The sequence below is a fragment of the Ascaphus truei genome, chromosome 13 (assembly GCF_040206685.1).
Source record: "Ascaphus truei isolate aAscTru1 chromosome 13, aAscTru1.hap1, whole genome shotgun sequence".
In the NCBI taxonomy this organism is placed as follows: domain Eukaryota; kingdom Metazoa; phylum Chordata; class Amphibia; order Anura; family Ascaphidae; genus Ascaphus; species Ascaphus truei.
Genome location: NC_134495.1, coordinates 38,292,527 through 38,305,976, shown reverse-complemented (window position 1 = coordinate 38,305,976; position 13,450 = coordinate 38,292,527). Strand labels below are relative to the sequence as shown.

The 13,450-nt window shown below is 45.3% G+C and overlaps 1 long non-coding RNA gene across 1 annotated transcript in view; it reads left to right on the top strand.

The window, feature by feature from the left end:
- Window positions 1-13,450, top strand: part of LOC142465276 (uncharacterized) — a 234,855-nt gene that overhangs the window by 19,587 nt on the left and 201,818 nt on the right. Inside the window, exon 2 of the long non-coding RNA XR_012787835.1 lies at window positions 5,654-5,726. This is a non-coding gene — a long non-coding RNA (uncharacterized LOC142465276). The remainder of the gene's footprint in view (window positions 1-5,653; window positions 5,727-13,450) is intronic.

Below are 13,450 nucleotides of genomic sequence, written 5' to 3'. Positions count from 1 at the left end.
TCTCACTCACCCCTCCTCATTCTCTTGCTTCACCTTTCATTCTCTCACTCCCCTTCCACTCCCCCCAACTCTCCTCATCCTCTCCACTTCCTCCACAACCTCTCTGCCCCTCCTCATCATCCCCCTCCTCATCATCTCTCCATGCATCCTCATCCTCGCACTCCTCGTTGTATCACTCCCCCCTCCTCGTCCTCTCCTCACCCCCTCCTCATCCTCTCACTCCCCTCATCCTCTCACTCACCCTCCTCATCCTCATCCTCTCATCCACCCCTTCCTCTCATCCTCTCACCCCCTCCTCATCCTCTCACTCACCCCCTCCTCATCCTCTCACTCCCCCCCTCCTCATCCTCTCAATGCCCCCTGCTGAACCTCTCACTCCCCTCATCCTCTTACTCCCCCTCCTCATCCTCTCACCCACCTCTCCTCATCCTCTCACCCCCTCCTCATCCTCTCACTCACCCCCTCCTCATCCTCTCACTCCCCCCTCCTCATCCTCTCACTCCCCCCTGCTGAACCTCTCACTCCCCTCATCCTCTTACTCCCCCTCCTCATCCTCTCACCCACCTCTCCTCATCCTCTCACCCCCTCCTCATCCTCTCATTCACCCCCTCCTCATCCTCTCACCCCCCCATCTCCTCTCACCCCCTCATCCTGTCACTCCCCCTGCTCATCCTCTCACCCACCCCTCCTCCTCTCACCCCTATCCTAATCCTCTCTCCCCTCCCTCTCCTCATCCTCTACTCCTCCTCATCCTCTCACTCCCCCTCCTTATTCTCTTACTCACCTTCCTCATCCTCACTCCCCACTCCTCATCCTCTCACTCACTCCTCCTCATCCTCTCACTCACCCCTCCTCATCCTCTTACTCCCCCTCCTCATCCTCTCACTTCTCTCCTGCTCATCCTCTCTCTCCTCTCCTGCTCATCTTCTCACTCCCCACTCCTCATTCTCTCAATCCCCTCTCCTCATCCTCCCCCTCCCCTTATCCTCTCACTCCCCCCTCCTCATCCTCTCACCCCCCCTGCTTATCCTCTCACTCACCCCTGCCCATCCTCTTACTCCCCCCTCCTCATCCTCTCCCTCACCTCATCCTCTCACTCCCCGCTCTTCATCCTCTCACTCCCCCCTCCTCATCCTCTCATGTCTCCCCCTCATCCTCTCACTCCCCCACTTAGTTAAAAATTGGCCAGAGGTCGGGCCCAACTTCTGCGTATGGTTGCTTGGCCTCCGATTTCTGCCAGGCCTCTGCTGCACCGATCCTCACCGGTCCATGCCGGAAGGAGGAATTGTGTGTAATTGTAATAGTGTGTGTGTGTTTTGGGGGCAGAATTGTGTGTGTTTGTGTGTGTGTGTGTGTGTGTGTGTAAGGGGGGATTATGTGTGTTGTCAGTGGGGCGGGGGGTTCAGTGTGAGGAGGGGGAGATTGAGTGAAAATAGGGTGACATTGAGTGATGGAATCGGTGGATTGGTCAGCGCACGGGTTTTTTTCTCATAAAATGAAGAGAGGATAAGGAACACGTGATTAGTGTTTATTTAGCCAGACATTATGCAATGATATAAGGTTGTCTTCTAAAGTATATAGTAAAATGCTTGAATTAAAAACTTGGATAAAAGCCTGAATAAAAAGCTTGGATGAAAAGCCTTTAATAAAAACTACTTCATATATTTTAAAATGGAGTTCTGTGATTGATTGGACTGATCTGAAGTTGGGGGCGGTGGGATGGAAGATGGAAAATGAAAAATTGCAGGGTGGTGGGGGCTGGTGATTAGCAGGCTCTTATGCAGCCTGCTGTCTGACAGGGATAGGGATGCTGATTTGGCAGTATACGGGGGGCAGTCTTACTTTAACAGAGTGCTACCAGAAGCAATAACTTCCTCCTCCTCCTAATGAAGGTAGTGTGTAGGTGAAGCTAATTTAGCAGTATATGGGGGGCAGTCTTACTTTGACAGAGTGCTATCAAAAGTAATGACTTCCTCCTCCTCCTAATGGAGGTAGTATGTAAGTGACTTCTCTCCCGGGTGCCCGATTTAGAGAAAAAAGGGCCGAACACGGTGAGTGGGTAAAAATGAATTTATTAAGTGCAGAAAAAAACAGCAAACAGGAAAAACACTTACGATACCGTTTGGGCAACAGCCCAGTTTCAGCCCGATCGTCCGTTCACGCTCCTCCGACCAGTGTGTCTCCCGTGATCGCGTCCGATGGCGGGACCGGAAGGAGGGGGCTTACCGGATGTCAGCAGGCTGGCTGGGTCCTTCAGGCAATGGGCTCCGGCAGGGAACTACGCGTTTCGCAGTGATGCTTCGTCAGGTTCCTGCCGGATGCCCTGGATCTTCCATTTTTATAGGCTTAAAAACTAGTTGATTGGTTAATTGCAATCAATTAGTATTTCATACAATTAAAATATTAAAACAGCTTTTTCTTCAATTGTGGGTACTAAATGTTTTGTACATTGACTGTAATGGGCGATTTTGGAGGAAAAGGATGAATGAATTGTGGATGCAAGATTTATACAATCGTGGAAATAAGTCAAACAGTTAATTATGCCCACATGGTATCACTTCTGCATAGTAGATTACTTGGAGCCTGATTATCTCACAAGCGGGTATGCAATTCAGTAATCAGGATAATACACATATATCTTTATACAGGTTTCTTAAAATGAGTGCTGTAGCAGAATTATATTGTACTATAGCCTTGCGATTGAATCCCCATGGATGTATATATGGCTCTATAATTGGGTATGACCGCTCTGTGGCTGGTGATTAGATTGTTAGAAGATGGTTTGATGGCTAAAAATAGGCTATGTGATAAAAGTATAACATAATGGGAATTTCATATGAAATTTGGAATAAAGGTTTGTGAATGGAGAGAATTAGAACTAGCAGAGTTCATGCGTGGTAATTTAGTCGCATCACATGTCTCTTCATTTAAAAATTGCTTCATAGCTTGATGGAAAATATAAAATATGAAATAGTAGAATATGTAAAAAAGTAGAATATAAAAAATATATTAAAAAATATATTAAAAAATATAGAGAGAATTAAAAAATTCAAAAAATTCGTAGACCTCATGTTTCCCCTTGTGGTTCATTTAGAAATAATATGAAATATTATGAATTGTAGTGGTGCCTTTGGTGTACACTGGCGACACACTTTATTCGAGCTCGGCTAGTCCCACGAATTCGGGTATACCCGGGTGTATTGAGGTTTGTGACTGTTTTCTGCCCGAGTGCATTGAGGTATTTTCCAAGCAGGGATTGAAGCATTTTATTCCCGCTGGCTGCAATACTGCACAGTATATATATATATATATATATATACTGCATTACAATTCATGAATTTATGCCATCTGGTAGACACGCGAAGCATTGCAGCCTATTAAATCCTAATCATTATCATTTAACAGATCAGCCGCCCGTCAGCCAGGCATGAACCCAGGCTGGGAAGGCAAACGCAACGGGGCTTGTCAGAGGTGAGGAGCGGCGCATTCCAGGTATCTGCCAGGTACATACTGGGTATTTGCTCGAATAAAGTGTGTCGGTGCAGTATAAGGTTTTGTATTTCAGTCATTTACAGACTTTGAATACCTGAGTGTTCTTGTGTGTGCTGCATCGGGGATTCGATTCCAGGGTCATAGTTCTTAGTCACTCTATAGCTGTGTGCTTAGTGGGTTAGGCTACACAGATGCAGATATTAGATGCATGCTTGCTGGTACAATGAGAGGTAATTTAACACAAATATTGCTGGATCCTCAGAGTTGCGCCGGTACTAGTACATTGGAGGAGGGGAAAAGGAGAAGGGGATTGATGGAATCAAGATAGAGAGGGAGAAGGGGAAAAAAGATGAGAAAAGAGGGAAAAGGGAGGAGGCTTTTCATCCAAGCTTTTTATTCAGGTTTTTATCCAAGTTTTTAATTCAAGCATTTTACTATATACTTTAGAAGACAACCTTATATCATTGCATAATGTACTGTCTGGCTAAATAAACACTAATCACGTGTTCCTTATCCTCTCTTTTCATTTTATGAGAAAAAAACCCGTGCGCTGACCAATCCACCGATTCCACTGCAATTCCAAGAAGATTCCGGGCTTTATCTTCTCTACAGGTCCAGCTGCAGAAAACAACAAGGGCAAGTATACACTACCCTTTATTTGATTATACATCACAAAACAGGCAACATCACAAGCCTAACAAATAAGGGAGCGCCCCAGCCTCTATTCTTTTTGACATTGAGTGATAGCTGAGGGGAGGGGAGAGTGTGAGAGATGTTGGAGTGAGCGAGAGGGAGGGAGAAAGAGAGAGAGGGGGTGGTGGGAGAGTGAGTGGAAGTGTGAGAAATAAAAAGATAGAGATGGGGGGAAGAGTGTAAGATTGGGAAAGAGAGAGGAGAAGAAGAGAGAGGGGAGGGGAAGAGTGAGACAGGGGGAAGAGAAATACATTGAGGAGGGAGGTGTGAAAAGGGGGCAGAAAATAGAGGGGGAGGAGAAATAGGGAAATAGAGGGGGGAGCAATAGAGAGGGAGCAGAAAAAGAGGGTGAGAGGGTGAAGAAATGTGTTAGAAGAAGAGGGTGGGGGCTCACATGGCCACTGACACTGTTGGCACTGATGGAGACACTAGAGAGGGTTGGGGTTCCTTACAATGCATTGATCAAATACATTGTAAGGAGCCCCAACCCTCTCTAACAGCGCATCTGAAATCTGCATTATAAGGAATCCCAACTATCTCTAATAGCGCGTCTGAGATCAGATGCATTCAAAGGAGCCCCAACCCTCTCTAATAGCGCGTCTGAGATCAGATGCATCTTAAGGAACCCCAACCCTCTCTAATTGTGACCCTTGCACTCACCACGAACAAGGCGGACCCCCGGTACTGAGGTGGGAAAGTAGAAACTGCGCACCCACAGCAGTGGAGGCACGCCTGGATTGTCAGCGTAGCCGGGTCGGGGTTGGAGAGAGAGGGTAGTCCAGATACTTGCCGCGGTCATGGGGAGGTGCCGCGGTCATGGGGAGGAGCCAGTAACGGTAGATGTCCGTTGTGCCGAGGTCGAGGGTTGGAGCTGGTGGGTTAAAAGAATGTCCTATATCCGTGGTCAGGGATGGAGAGATGCAGGTAGTCGAGGGCAAGCTGGGGTCGTTATACAGAGAGCGTCCAAGAGTCTAGCCGGGTCGGTACACGAGGTCAAACTGAAAGCAAGAGAGGCAAGGCACAAGGCAAAGCAGGAATGTAGGAACACAAGGCTACTATGGTCTATGCTCAGCAATGTGTAACTGAGCAAGCAGAGATTAAATAGGAGGACTGGAGCAATGAGAGTGAGAGGCGGAACGGAGGTGTGGCCCCCGCGGGAGCTGTGATTGGACGCAGAGCGCAGGAGACAGGTGGGCATGGTTACGGGTGTTGTGTCGCAGCTGGGGAGTGGTGCACGATCGTCCCGTGAGCGCGCCGCGCGAGTGACACGTGACGCGAACGGGGGATGGGACCAAGCTCCATAGAGATGTTTGAAAACCTCTGTCTGCGTGCGCGTTTTGTTGCCGGTCATTTGATTAGATGAGTAATTAAAAGCAAATTGTGTAGTTACTGTACCCTCTCTCCAGTTCATTTATTTTTTCGTTCCGGTTGTGCATCGCACATTTTTCACTTTGTACTATCTACCTAGCGAACAACACACCAAAAGGTGCCCTGCAGCAACCCACAGGAGCAGGATTGAACTGATGCACCCTTTGATAACCGTGAGTCTCCACTTTGTTATTATTGAGGATAGAGTCTATGATATTGGCCGACTAGCAAGTCTACAGTTATTGATTTAAAAAGTTAACTAGGTGCCATTCCATGTGAACATTTACAGCTGATTTGTGATAGCTCAATAACAGAGCAGAACCAGCTAGGCGCCATCTTTTCTACATGTATATACTGTAAACCCCTAGACTGATCATTTACACCATTTATAAGTGGAGTTGGTAAGGATACCTTTCTATTTATGAGACAAAGGATTGGACATTACTGTAGTGTTTTTGATTTAAACAAACAGGGCCCCAAATCTACTGTTGGGATTGTTTTTTGGAGCCCCAGATTTGGTCTTTGGACTTGTTTTTGTCATAGTTTATAGACTGCTTGCTCACTGGATTGATTGTACTTAATATGTCATACCAAAATATTACACAACATATGAATTTATAGTCACAAATACATTTTGCGAGAGTGTACGCAACAGCTCTACTCTGGGGGCCATGATGTTCATTTTTAAATATCACATCTTCTTTAATATACACTAACGCAACATAGAGCGCTCCCAGATGGTATCGAATTGGTCTAACTGCATCAATACGAGACTCCCAACGTGTTTCACAAACTCTCTTTAGTGTTAAATTGGGTAAGGATTTTAAAAGAATGATCTATCTGTTGGTGGACCTGGGGAAGAAATTATACAACGGTTGAATTAAGCCCCAAAATTAAATGGCACCTATATTGGGTTTGGCAGTGTTGTTAACCACTAGGTTCAAATAATGAGAACTACATGGTACATAAAACGCACGTGGGTTCATGTTCAACATGTCTTTGAACTCCATTATGCTTTCCCCGCATATTTGCAGCATTGTCATAGCTTTGGCCCTGCATATTTTCTACATTTATATTGAGATCCAATAGTTCCTTTATTATCCAATCACTTAAGATGATGTCATTTCTGCCAAAAAATAAAATGGAAGCCATCACATGGTACATCCACCAATTAGATTGGTGGATATATCATTTGTCAGTCAAATGTGATGTCACAGGCCTTATATAAGGTCTGTCATGTCTTATTTGACCCTAAGAAGCCGTCCGATCAACATCTCCCGGACCTGTGAAGAAGAAAAAACTACTCACCCGGGCCTACTCTTCAAGCAACTGAGGATCATGGACCCACCCTCCCCATGGCTTTCTTTCACTCCCCCCATGTCTTTCTTTCACCCCCCCTCCCCATGTCTCTTTCATCCCCCCATGTCTCTCTATCGCCTCCCTCCTCATGTCTCTCTATCGCCTCCCTCCCCATGTCTCTTTCACCCCTCTCCCCATGTCTCTTTTTCACCCCCCACCCCATGGCTCTCTTTCACCCCCCTCTCTATGTCTCTTGCACCCCCTCCCCGTGTTTCTCTATCATCCCCCCCCTCCACATGTCTCTCTATCACCCCCCCTCTAAATGTCTCTCGATCACCACCCCATGTCTCTTTCACCCTCCCCTCCCAATGTCTCTTTCAACCCCTCTCCCCATGTCTCTTCACCCCTGCTCCCCATGTCTCTTTACCCCTGCTCCCATGTCTCTTCACCGCCGCTCCCCATGACTCTTTCACCCACTCCCCATGTCTCTTTCACCTGCTCCTCATGTCTCTATTTCACCCCCTCCCTATGTCTCTCTTTCACCCTCCTCCCCTCGCCATGTCTCTTTCACCCCCCTCCCCTCGCCATGTCTCTCCTTCAGCCCCCTCCCCTCGACATAACTCTCACCCCTCCACCTTCCTTCCACATGTCATACACTCACACACACACTCACACTTAACAATTCTTGGTATATCTATAGAGGGTATTACTGTGCATCTGTATTATTTTTTAGTATAATGCTACTAGTACAGTAGTAGTACTTTTTTTTTTAAACAACTCTGAATTAAAATTTTAATGTATCATAATGTAACAATCATTTTTTGTTTCTATAGCAACCATTTACAAAGTCACATCCCCTTCCTCTTTTGAAACAGGCTCTGGCAAACCCCCCCCCCCCCTTTTTTTGAACACTGCCCTCTCCCTAGCTGTGCAAAACTCAATTGTATCCAGTGACTGCCTGGTCACATGATCACCCCAGAGAACTTTGCATTTTTGGTCCTCTTCTGCTGCACTGGCAACCATTTAGTGAACCCCGAGCCGATTCTTCACCGATCAATCGCAACTTAGCTAATTACTTATCAATGTGTGGATTGTATTGATGCACATATCAAAGGGATTTTTTTTTTTAAACGACAGCTTGGACTGCTGCTTTAAAGGTGGGCAGAGTAAGTTTGGAAACGGGGAGGAGTCACAGACCTCCAAACAATTTAAATCTGCACACACAAACCCATGTAAACTCAACCCCAGACCCACCTCACCATATATATTTGTCTTAAGGAGTGCTACTGGGTATGTGACATTGTACAGTATAAACACAAGGAAGAGAAGCCCAATGCAACATGATCCTCCGCCGACTTAAATTTAACATGTCAAAAACAGAACTCCTTATATTTCATGCCAAACCTGGCCCTACTACCACCTTCCACATTACTGTTGGAAGAACTACTATACATGCAGTTGCCCAAGCACGCTGCCCTGGGGGTCACAGACTCCTCTCTCACATTCAAAAGGTAGCTAAACCTGTCGTTTTTTCCTCCGCAATATTACAAAGATACGCCCTTCCACTGTTGCTCGACAGCTAAAACTCTGACACAGACCCTCATTCTCTACCATCTCAAATACTGGAACCTTCTACTGTCCGGTCTTACTGCCTCTCACCTGTCTCCCCTACAATCTATCCTAAACGCTGCTTCCAGAATCACTCTACTCTTTCCTAAATCTGTCTCAGCGTCTCCCCTGCTGAAATCCCTCTCCTGGCTTCCTATCAAATCCCGTATCTCACACTCAATTCTCCTCCTCACTTTTAAAGCTTTACACTCTTCTGCCCCTCCTTACAGCTCAGCTCTAATTTCTCGCTATGCACCATCCCGACTCTTGCGATCCGCCCAATGATGTCTTCTATCTACCCCTTTTGTATCTAAAGCCCTCTCTCGCCTTAAACCTTTCTCACTGACTGCCCTCACCTCTGGAGTGCCCTTCCCATCAATACCCAACTAGCACCTTCTCTATCCACCTTTAAGACCCACATTCTAACACATCTGCTTAAAGAAGCATGTGAGTAGCTCCGTGGCTGATACTATAGACCGCATAGAAAAAGCTTGGCCCATTGCAGACGCACTTACCAGAACGCCCTTCTACTGTCTCTGTATGTTCTACCTACCAATTAGATTGTAAGCTCTTCGGAGCAGGGACTTCTTTTCCTAAAGGTTACTTTTATGTCTGAAGCACTTATTCCCATGATCTGTTATTTGTATTATTTATATGATTGTCACGTGTATTACTGCGGTGAAGCGCTTTCTACATTAATGGCGCTATATAAATAAAGACATACAGTACATACATACATACAACATTCAACATGACAAAGCATATAGTTAAATATTTATCTGTTTCTCTCTCATATGTGGGGTCTGACTTATTTATCTCTCTCTCTCTCTCTCTCTCTCTCTCTCTCTCTCTCTCGTATCATCAAGAGGGTAATCTAAAGTTAATTTGCAGAATTTCAATAACCCTTGGCATTTGTAAATAATTTCTTTAGTAAATAAAGAGTTCAATTAAAAATAGATACATTTTATTGAAGAGTTTTAAATATATTCTTAGTAAAATATGTTACACACTGACTTATAAATATAAATCTTATTTACAGATAGTCACAGAGCTTGGCATCAGTTACAGATTAGTCAGGGTTTTTTTTTGTTTTGTTTTTTAGGGCCTAAGTAGCTCATGGGGGAAATAAGTCTGGATGGTGGGTATCCGTAACGTTTAGAGATGTTATGATCCTCCTGCCTCTGAACAAAGCACTGTAGCCTCCCATTGGAGGTATGTTGACAGGCTTACTCCCTCTCCAGTTGTGCTTTCCTTTTCATATCCTCTCTCTCCTCTCTCTGTTCTGGTGGAATAGGTATGGAGACCTCAAGCTCTTGGAGAGGCTGTTGACAGAAGGATGGAGTGAAGTTGTCCACTCTACTGGGTACATTGATAGGAAGCTGCAGGTTAGAAAGCTGGTGCTGCAGGTTAGAAAGCTGGTGCTTCTGGTTGAAAGGAGCTTGAATGGGGATAGTGGTTTGACTGACCTTTTTAATGCATCTTACTGCAGCTTCCTGTTCTATGGATATCACTGGGAAGTGTTTGTGATTCTCTATAACTGAAGCTTTGTTTTCCCCATGTTGTTTGATTTCACTGGTTTTAATGTCAGGTCTTGTGTACTCATGTATTTTAAATAGCCTAGGCCTGGCATTAATACCGACTCCTTTAATTCCAGAAATACTGTCCTGTTTTTTGGCCATGAACCTTTTAATCGCATCAGTAAGAGACCACTGAACATGAGAAGCAGAAGTCTGGCTTTGGCGTCCTTGCATTGGTCCAAGCTTATTTCCAAGTGTAATGGATCCTGCGGGTGCCCCTGGACCAGTGGGACCTGCTTTTTTACCCAATGGGTGAAATACTTGAACAGAGTTAATCATTTGGAGGCTGAGGTTGCTGTGATGGGCTTTCACCTTTCCTTGTTCAGAAGGTTCCAATGTCTTCTTGCCCTTCCCAAGGACTTCTGAATTCACTCCAGGCTGATTAGCACTTTTTCTTTTGAGAGCTTTGGGGTTATTATCAGTACCACAAGCCAGCGCTTGCTCAAAACTGAAAACGCTGGTCTGGTTCTTTGTTTTCTTCATTAGCTGCTTGATATTGCTGTTCTGTTTACTTTTGATCCCCATCTCTTGAGGTGTCTTTCGGTCAGGACTATGAGTAACTGCAGGAGACTTTGCATCTTTACATTTGATCCCCATCTCCTGAGGTGTCTTCCGCTCAGGACTATGAGTAACTGCAGGAGTTTTTGCATATTTACGTTTGATCCCGATCTCCTGAGGTGTCTTCCGCTCAGGACAATGAGTAACTGCAGGAGTCTTTGCATTTTTAAGTTTGATCCCCATCTCCTGAGGTGTCTTCCGCTCAGGACTATGAGTAACTGCAGGAGTCTTTGCATTTTTAAGTTTGATCCCCATCTCCTGAGGTGTCTTCCGCTCAGGACTATGAGTAACTGCAGGTATTTTTGCATTTTTAAGTTTGATCCCCATCTCCTGAGGTGTCTTCCGCTCAGGACAATGAGTAACTGCAGGAGTTTTTGCATATTTACGTTTGATCCCCATCTCCTGAGGTGTCTTCCGCTCAGGACTATGAGTAACTGCAGGAGTATTTGCATCTTTACGTTTGATCCCTATCTCCTGAGTTTTCTTCAGTTTAGGGTTAATATGAGTAACAGCAGGTGTCTTTGCATCTATTGTACCTTCGCGGCTTTGCTGCATCTTTTCAGATACCTTATTGGAAATGTGGGCACCTGAGAGACAAACACGTTTCATCTTTTTTAACAGAATAGCCTCGTCACCAGATTGTGGGCCATGGGGTGACTTCCCTGGTATAGGAGCAGAAGAATGATTTACTGGCTTTGACATTGGTTTTACCTTCTTTTGTAGTGCAGTTTGAGGGACTTGATCCTTTGCAGCTGAATAAAGGATCTTTTTCTTCTTTGTTTCCACTGTGGAGCACTTTGGTACTCCCTCAGACTTTGACGGACACTCATTCTTCACTGAACTCAGCACGTTATTATGAACCTTCTGAGCAATATGTGAGGGGGCCTTCACCTCTGAAGATCTCTTCTCCATATCTTTTAACCCACCCCTTTTCCACACTGGCACACATAACTCTTTTTTGCTTTGCACATCAATATGTAACTTTGAGAGGTGGCTCAGCTTCCGAGCTGGTTGAGTTGGGTACATTAGAGGTGGTTCACTTTTTTCATTAGCAGCAAGCTGAACTGCTCCTTGTGTAATTAAACTGGCATGGGAAATATGTTGGGCTCCAAGCGAGGTCTGACACACTGTAACAAAATCAAAAAGGAGAAATAATCAATTATCATAAATACCAACACATTGTACATAATAACACAAAGAAAGAAAAGCAAACACATGCTTAATCCCTTCAGTATTGGCGAGGACTACATACTGTAGAGTTCTATATCTTTGTAACACTACAGTGGCGAATGACCGTAATTAAAGATCTTTATAACAGTTAATGGTATCGGTCAAGGAGAAGATTTTGAACAATGATTAGTAAAGATTCTCCATATCTCACCTTGTAAGGTCTGCAACACAATGCAGTGGGGAAAGGGAATGAAGCTAATTACACATGGAAATCAGTGCAAAGAACTACTGTACACAATGCAAAATTATGAGAGATATCCATGTTTTATCACAATAATGATGGTGGAGTGATGAAGACGAAGAGAAGTAGGTTTTATTGGTGGGGATATCATTAGTGATAAAGAGGGCAGATTATGATAAAAGGCCAACAAGAGTTTCACAAGTCCCTGTGTGTCATTTGTCAATGGGAAAACCAATACACGACAGTAGATACTCAGTTTTGAATGTTATCAATTTATGTAACAAAACGGCATTCAACTTAAGGAACATCCACAAACGTTTAGCTGCAATAGCAACAACTGGGGAAAATGCTATGATTTGGGCATCTACGTCTCTCCTTTTTTGCCCCTTGTGCTCCCCCAACTGAACCTGGTTTGCCTTACCCACCTGACACTCCTCCTACATTTACGTTTTCGGCTATCCTGGTTGCTTGGGGATCAGGGGCTGCCGAATAATGAGCCAGTGGATAGGACGGTCTTGGGCTTTTCCCCCTGGTTGAGGTTATTGGCAGCCCAGTGGGTGTCTGTAAGAAGGAGCCAATCTGTGCTGTGTTGCCACCAGTTGGAGCATATTGGCCAGGAACTGGGTGGTATGTCCTATCCTGAACGTGCATTCCACTAAGGGGTATGAATGGTGGCTGCTGAAGTTGTGCATACTGGGTGGCCATTATACAAGGCCCTATTGTAGCACGTCTTTCCAACAGTTTGTTGGGACGGAAAGTAACAGGCTGCGTTGTGGCTTCTCCCCTAACCTGTCCTGCAAATCCTGTGTGTCCTCCTGTAGCAGTGTGGCAGAATCCTCCGTTCATGTCCGATACACGAGGGTAAGCGCGTGTTGCCTGTGGGATCTGCTGTAGATACATTGGTGTTCCTGCAGACCCTTGTTGCAAAATCATGCCTTGGGCCCCATGTCTGTAGACTTCTGTATTCCTCCCTACTGGGTGGAAGCTGTTGCTCCATGAAGGGTAAGCAGTGGTGACTGCAGGAGCACTGCAGGTCGGTGGAGGGTTCACAGCAGAGGAATTTAAAAACTGATCTGTAAGGAAGAAAGGTAAAAGTGAAGGGCCTGAAAAGCACATTCAAGGCACATTTCTTTAACACACGGGGACTCAACTCCAGTTATCAAGCCCCCCCCCCCCCAACAGGTTAACTTTTCAGGATATTCCAGCATTAGCACAGATGGCACAATCACTCAATCAGCCTCTGATTGAGTCACCTGTGCTGAAGCAGGGACTGATTGAGCGAGCTGTGCTGAAGCAGGGATGGATTGAGCCACCTCCGCTGAAGCTGGGATATCCTGAAAGCCTGACTTTGGGGGGTTAGGACTGCTTTAACAGACCTGCTAAAAGATATTCTTGATATCAAATACATATGAAATACATAGAGATGCTCACTTGGCTTGGTATT